This window comes from Cyprinodon variegatus, unplaced genomic scaffold, assembly GCF_000732505.1.
Source record: "Cyprinodon variegatus isolate N-32 unplaced genomic scaffold, C_variegatus-1.0 Scaffold1352, whole genome shotgun sequence".
NCBI lineage: Eukaryota > Metazoa > Chordata > Actinopteri > Cyprinodontiformes > Cyprinodontidae > Cyprinodon > Cyprinodon variegatus.
Genome location: NW_015151805.1, coordinates 133,511 through 141,367, shown reverse-complemented (window position 1 = coordinate 141,367; position 7,857 = coordinate 133,511).

Here is a 7,857-nt window from a genome sequence, read left to right as displayed (position 1 = left end):
TGTGTAGCTGAGTTAACTAGATTCTTATTTTATTTGATGAACCTTCTCAAAACACCTTTTTGATTAATTTACATGTTTGTTGTTATTTCTGTTTTATACTGCTTTTATTTTGGTGCTCAGTGGCACAGTGGGTAGCACTGCTGCCTTGCAGCAAGAGGGTTTTGGGTTCGGTTCCCGGCCCGGGGTCTTTCTGCATGGAGTTTGCATGTTCTCCCTGAGCCTTCGTGGGTTCTCTCCGGGTACTCTGGCTTCCTCCCAAAGTCCAAAAAGATGACTGTTAGGTTAATTGGCTTCTTTAGTTTCTCCTTAGGTGTGAATGGTTGTATGTCATATTTGTCTCTGTGTTGCCCTGCGATGGACTGGCGACCTGACCAGGGTGTACTTTATACTCAGGAATTCACCGTCTTTACCTCATAGCTAACACACATTTTATACCTATTTTTCTGCAACCACAAACAGCTTGCACAATCACTTTGCGGAACGCTGTTTTCAGAAAATTAACCAAGAAATTCTGAGTTTAAAAAAAGGCTGTTAAGAGAAACAACAGCCTTGTCATTTATAGAAATTATACATTCACGCTAATAAAGGGGGAAAAAATATAAATGCCTTTTCTTGTGTTTTATATTTTTGCCTTTAGTCTAATGTGATTAATGCTGACTTTTCAGCCTGAAGCTGTCAATACTCACTACTGCCACCCTCTGCTTTATGGGCAGCAGAATTACACAACTCAACCACACGAGGCCGTCAGACGGTTCCCTTTGCTGCAGCCTTGGAAACCCTGCAGCTGCACGGCATGTGTGCTTCCTCTTCTTCTTCTTTTTGTTTTATGGCAGGTTACAACCTTAAACTTTAGTTGAACAACGCCACCTACTGTACCGGAGTATGTAGCATGGGACTGCGCATGCGCTACATCTACTCTTTCAATTTAGTTGTACCAACAACCAATTTCAAATCCAGTTTATTTAACAATACACATTTACTTTTACTATAAGAGTTAAAATCATTGTGCTGACATATATTTTCTAGTTGATAATGATCTACTTAAATTTTCATGTCAGAACAATCAAGAATATAAACTCTTCTCAATATATTGTAGTTTTATTTTTTACAGTGTAAAGCTGTTTAATGTCCTTTTCTACATAAATTTGAAACAAATGTGGTATAGTTATTAAGTGAAAGTCCCTTCATATGTCGGCTCACATCTGTATTCAACATGATTGGCTCATTTAGTGATTCATGAATGCTAAGAGGCTCCTTAATAAGAAGCCGTCTTTGCAGATAAGGACATATGATGGAGCAATTTTGTAAAGAGCCTTCTGTAGTTATAAAAGGTAAAAGAAAACTAAAGACTTGTTTACACATTAAATGCTGCACTGCATTTATAGTAATAATGTAAAATGTATTTTCTTTATTTGTAAGAATATTGTTTTCCATTTTCTTTGACCAAATAAATTAGAATTGTATCTATTTCCTATCTCCCTTTGAAAAACTAAATTACTTTTATTTGCCTTTGCCATTTCTTTTTCTTTTTTTATCATTCTTTCTTTACCTGCAAAAACGGTAAAACACTTCTTTGTGTTTTTTTGACTCTGGGGACAACAATGGACATCAACAACATAATGGATTCTGGAATCCGATGGAAGTGTTTGAAGAAGATATAGGAAACCAGGTAAGGTATTGAATAACAAACTTTCGTGTTCTGCTGTCCTATTTTAATAGATGGCAAGGAAAACTTGTTTTCTGGTTGTCTTACAGGTTTCACGAGAGATGCTATAAAGTAGCTCAAAAAGAAAGAAAAATACTTCTGTGTCTGTATTTTGGCGGTATCATTTATCATGATTTCATATGAATAAAAAATAATAAAAATGTACATTCAATTAACTAATTATTTTTTTAAGTCATTTTGTTTCATTATCCCATCACAAGTTATAACTGCATGATAAATTACTCACAAGCCTATAGTTAATGCTTATAATGAGAAGTGGATGAGACAAATATGACAAATCTTCCCCACTTTAGCCATGCCCCCCAGAAGAGATCTTCTGTTGAAAAGACTAAATACACTAACCAGGACCGCAACAAAAGGTAGCTTAGTGCAGAGGGTTTAAACTGGGTCCTGCTAGAGAGTGCTGAGAAAAAAAAAAATGTTTCTTAGAATTATCTTGTATGAATTGGTTTACATAATCAGAAATTATACCTAGTAAATGTATATTATATTGAAAAATCAGGGAATTTAAGACTGGACTTTGAGGCTCTTCCTAAACTTGGAGGCTCCTTCTTATAAATGACTTTACACCATGGCTGACTGGTCAATTAAATTTCTTAATTTCTATGACAAGCTAAATGTGGGAGTCTGGTTTTTCAGTTTAAGTTTACTAAAAACAAAGCCAAGAACACATCTGCAAGTATTTAGGACGTCTTAAATCTAAACAAAAAAAACCTTGAGTTGGTACAGCCAAACCAAAAACACTGATGCATTTTCGAATATCAGCATAGCTGTGAGACTAATTGGCAAACATTCTGACATGGCATTTCATCATCCAGCATCTTCTTGAATTCAAATAACAAATATGTTTTATGTTGTTTCTTTTTGCTTGAAACTCCAGATCAAAGGTAATTTGAAGAGTAATTTTCCTGTGTAAGAAGCAAACCGGCCAAAAAACTTGAAGATTTTGTTTTCCTTCAAGGCTAAAGATGCATAAAAATATCTCTATGTTGATAAAAAAAAAAACATCACAAGGAATATAATTACACAGGGAACATCTGGAAAAATAAATATCAATATAAGTTATGCGCACTGAACTTTATTGTTTTAAGCCCATATATTAATGTACTTAAAATCATCCTTGACTGCTTAAGCAATAAACCGTACTGTGTAGTTAGCGGTTTACAATGTAGAGCTACTGATATGATGTGGTCTATGTTCAAAGTGTTCTAAACAATTCATTTATCATAAACAATTCAACAATTTTAAAATCAACAATTCATTTAACAATTCATTTTCATTTATACAAAAAGTATCTATACAGAAACTAGAGCAGGGGTCCATCTCATGAAGGAGGTTTAAGAAATTCAGATTCAAATACGCAACCCTAAAATGATCTAGCCTAAAGTCCAGAACTCTGAGGTTTCGGTTTCACAACGGCTGCTATCAATTAGTTCAATCAATTTTAACTGGGTCCACTCAGAGTTTGGCCCGTGCGCAACAAGTATGAAAAGCCATTATGAGTGGAGCACTGATTTGATGAGTCACCGTGACAACAGGCGGCAACAGGAAGTGCCTGTTTCACCCTGGAGCTAGGGATTTTAATGCAGAAATGCAAAAAAAAATTAAATAAAAAAGGACAATGTTAAAACTACAAAGGAGTGGAAGATGGCAAAGGAAAAGATTGTTGCTCGAGTTATTGCGTAAGTTTATATGAAGTGGGCTATGGCAGGCCGTTTTTACATTAATTAAAAGCATTCTTCTCTGTTGTTTCGTTTGTAGATCACTAAAATAAGATTTTTCCTGATCAAAATCACACTCCTAGACCTAACTGTAATAATAGATTTTCTAAATTACATTTTTGTAGCAGAAACTGAATTGTAGAAAGAAAAAAAAAACAAAATTATACCAGTAAGAATTAGATTTAATATATAGAAATGTTTATACATTTCAGTTGGCCATTCTGATATTCATCAGCTTGACTGAAAATGTATGTTATGATAGCTGACAAACATTTTTTCATAGTTAAAGTAATGCAAATGCTGATGAGTAATATAAAGAATATGGGGATCTAAAATGTATTTATAGACATCCAGAATGTTTATTCCAGAGTTGGAGAATGTTATTTTTTTTTAAATGGTCATTTCGGCAAAGAAAAAAATTTGTTTTCAGATATCCGGAATACATATTCAGTAAAACTAGCACATGTTAAAATGGTGAGAAGAGTGGTGAGAACAGGAGAGAAGATCATTGTCAGGAATCCAGTTTTTGTGGGTTGTTTTTTTGTGTTTCCTTTTCTCCTCCACCAGGTGGTGCCCCGTTCTCATTGGGCCTCCCTGCACACCTGCAGCCCGTTGGTCCTTTTTCTGGAGGAGTACTTAAGCCATGGACTGTCACTACCTCGAGCCCAGGGTGTTTGCCAGTTTTGGGTACACTAGCGAAGCTGAGTTTTGCTGAGTCAAACTGAGTTTTTGTGACCTGAGTTTTAACCTTGTTGTTTTTTTGTCTTTGCCTCTCGGCAGGAAGTCATCCTGCAAACTGGATGTTTTGGACCTTCTCCCCCCTGGAAAGATCGTCTGAGCTTCAAGCTGAGCTGAGGATTCAAACTGGAGGTTTGGATCAACTTTTCCCCAAGTGATTGTTTGATCTTCACACTGAGCAGGGGATTCATCTTCACAAGAAACCGTTCAAGTACCATAGGAAATCTAAGTGACAGTCAGCTCCTCCGTTCCACAAGGATACACCTCAACCTGGTTAAACCCTGTCCGCCCTCCAACGAGCAAGTCAATTACTGGAAGAACCCACACCAACTGGATTAAAAGAAAGACACCTTTTCTGGAAACTCCCGGTTCGCCAGTTTTCAGAGCAGCACTGGACCCTTCTCTACCAGTTCTCAATAAACCTGTTAAACCTTCCCCTGGTCTCTCTGTTTGGTTTTCTGCATGTGGGTCAGATCTTTGAATAAAATCATGACAATCATCAGCGCTCCTCCTTCCCCGATAACAGACATTTTAATCCCAGCACTGTGTGTCCAGAGTCCGTAACATTATTAATGACCCCTCACACCAGTGGCTGCTGGTGGAGTTTTCTCCAGGTCGGGCTATGAATTCAAAATAGAAGTATACCAAAACCCAAACATATGTATTCTAAGTTATCACACCAGTATATTTATATGAATGCCAACAACAAAATACATTTTATAAACAAAACTTAATTTCATGTACTGGTTTACTTTTTGTACACAAATCTTGCCTTTCTGAGGCTTTGTGAAGGCAAATCTGTGTTTTACATGGTCCAATATGGTGTCACAAACCTAAAAAAAAATTATGTACCACTTTAATAATGGAGAAGCTTTTAGTCAGCTTTATATATATATTTTATATATAAACTTTATTTATTTTCTGAGAATGTGTTTATTTAAGAGTAACTATGCAAATAAAGAAACATCCAGAAGAAGTAAAGTATATTATATTATTTTACATGTGAATCCCAGATTATTGATTTTGGACTTTTCTAAAAAAAAGTGCTTTAAATCAGTCCTACTTGTCTTTATCCACACTGCGTCAGATCCTGACGTTTGAAAAAGGAGGCAGGGAAAGCAGAATACAGCGTTAGCCTTGCTGCATGCAGTTAGCCAAGCCTTATTTCTCAACCAGGTCCTGGAAAAGGACGTTTCTTGAGCCATTTCTCTTCTCTCGCTCTCTTCAAAGTGTCTCCCGCGAATTGACCTGTCAATCACCAACAAAACGTCTGCGCTGTGGCGGAAGGTGATGAGTAAATACACTTCTTGCACTGCATGAAAAGTGAGATTTTCGTCCCCGTAAACCCCCGTAAACCCCCGCAGATCTGCCTGATTTTCGTCAGTTTCCGACAATTTGCAACCTGTGCTTGTCCGCGTTTGTCGTGCCACAAATTCTCGGAAACNAGAAATATTAAGATGTTAGCTCTCTTCCAGCACTGTACTTTTAACGGCACTTTTCAAAAACTTTTGTCGCGTTTGAAAGGCAGAATAATAGACATCCATGGAAGCCAATGACACTTGGGGTGGCACACGGGGTGGCCAATCAGATCACAAGGGGGGCGGGTGCCCCCCTTTGCCACCACGGTGGCTCCGCCTCTGATAGGGAGAGATTTGGGTTCTGAACAGACCCAGAGATGAGAAGGCTCTGGTTCTGAATTGACCTAGAGAGGAGCAGGTTCTGGTTCTGAACTGACCCTGAGAGAAGGTGGTGGTTCCGAATGGACCCAGAAAGAAGGAGATTTTGGTTCTGAACAGACCTAGAGAGGAAGAGTTTCTGGTTCGGGTGGACCTAGAGATGAGGAGGTTCTGGTTCTGAACGGACAAAGAGAGGAGGGTGTTCTGGTTCTGAAAGGACCAAGAGAGGAAGAGATTCTGGTGCTGAATCGACCTAGAGAGAAGAATATTCTGCTTCTTAATGGACCCAGAGATGAGGAGGTTCTGGTTCTAAATGGACCCAGAAAGGAGGACGTTATGGTTCTGAACGAACGCAGAGATGAGCAGGTGGTTCTGAATGGACAGAGAGAGGAAGAAGTTTGGGTTCTGAATAGACCCAGAGAGGAAAAGGTTCCGGTTCTAAACAGACGCAGATTCTAAATGCACCCACAGAGGAGGATGTTCTGGTTCTAAAAGGACACAGAGATGAGAAGGTGGTTCTGAATGGACCCAGAGAGGAAGAGGTTCTGGGTCCAAACAGACCCAGAGAGGAGGCGGTGGTTATGACTGGACCCAGAAACAAGAAGATTCTGGTTCTGAACAGACATAGAGAGAAAGAGTTTCCAGTTCTGAATGGACCCAGAAAGGAAGAGGTTCTGGTTCTGAACGGACCCAGAGAATCAGAGGTTCTGGCCCCGAAAGGACCAAGAGAGGACCAGGTCTGGTTCTGAACAGACCCAGAGAGGAACAGGCTCAGGTTCTGAATGGACCCAGAGAGGAGGATGTTTTTGTTTGGAACCGGCCTAGAGAGGAGGAGGTTCGGTTTCTGATCGGACCAAGAGAGGAAAACATTCTGGTTCTGTATGGACCCAGAGAGGAAGGGCTTCTGGTTCTGAAAGGACCCAGAGAATCGGAGGTTCTGGTTCCGAACGGACCCTGAGAGGTGGATGTTCTGGTTCTCAATAGACCAAGAGAGGAACAGGTTCTGGTTCTGAACAGACCCAGAGAGGAACCGGTTCTGGTTCTGAATGGACCCAGAGAGGAGGACGTTTTTGTTTGGAACCGGCCTAGAGAGGAGGAGGTTCGGTTTCTGATCGGACCAAAAGAGGAAGACATTCTGGTTCTGTATGGACCGAGAGAGGAAGGGCTTCTGGTTCTGAATGGACCCAGAGATGAGGAGGTTGTGGTTCTGAACAGATCCAGAGTGAAGGGATTCTAGCTCTGAACAGACCTAGAGATGAAGAGGTTCTAAACGGACCCAGAGAGGAAGAGGCTCTGGTTCTGAATGCATCCAGAAAAAAAGAGGTTCTTGTTCTGAAAAGACCTAAAGAGGAAGAGGTTTTGGTTCTCAATGGACCCAAAACATGGCACCACAAATGCCAGAGGGTCTTCAAGATGCTGGCGGTTAACGGTAATTCCAGAAAACCCATTCTGAAACTCGTCAAGGACTGCTCACAGCAAACCCTTACATGCCAAAAACGACCACATATCAGACCTGGGACATTTATCCTCATTTATCCAAAAGTAGTGAAGGATGTGCTGAAACACTGACAGAAATTGAACCCTCTGTTGGAGGAAGAACAACTTTTTTTGTTAAAAGTACTGAAGGTTTGTGCTGAAACACTGGCAGAATTTGAACCCTCTGGATGAAAAAAAAATATGCTAGTGTTCTAAGCAAATAAAAGAGTATGTGTTTACTTGTGGATTGGATTTATCATAATATTCATAAGCATTTATCAGTGTAATAACACTTCAGGACATCATTATGTCAAGTGTTAGTAGTTTTATTTGTTTATTTAACATTTTTTACAGTGTCCTGTCTGGCAATGAATAAATAAAGATTTAATTCGAAGTCTGTGTTTGTGTTCTTTATTAAAATTAAATCATTTAGCAATATCATAAAATGTCCAGGCAGGGCTGCACATAAAATATGGTTTCAAATCTTATCGTCTTAAATAATTATCGATATTGATTAATA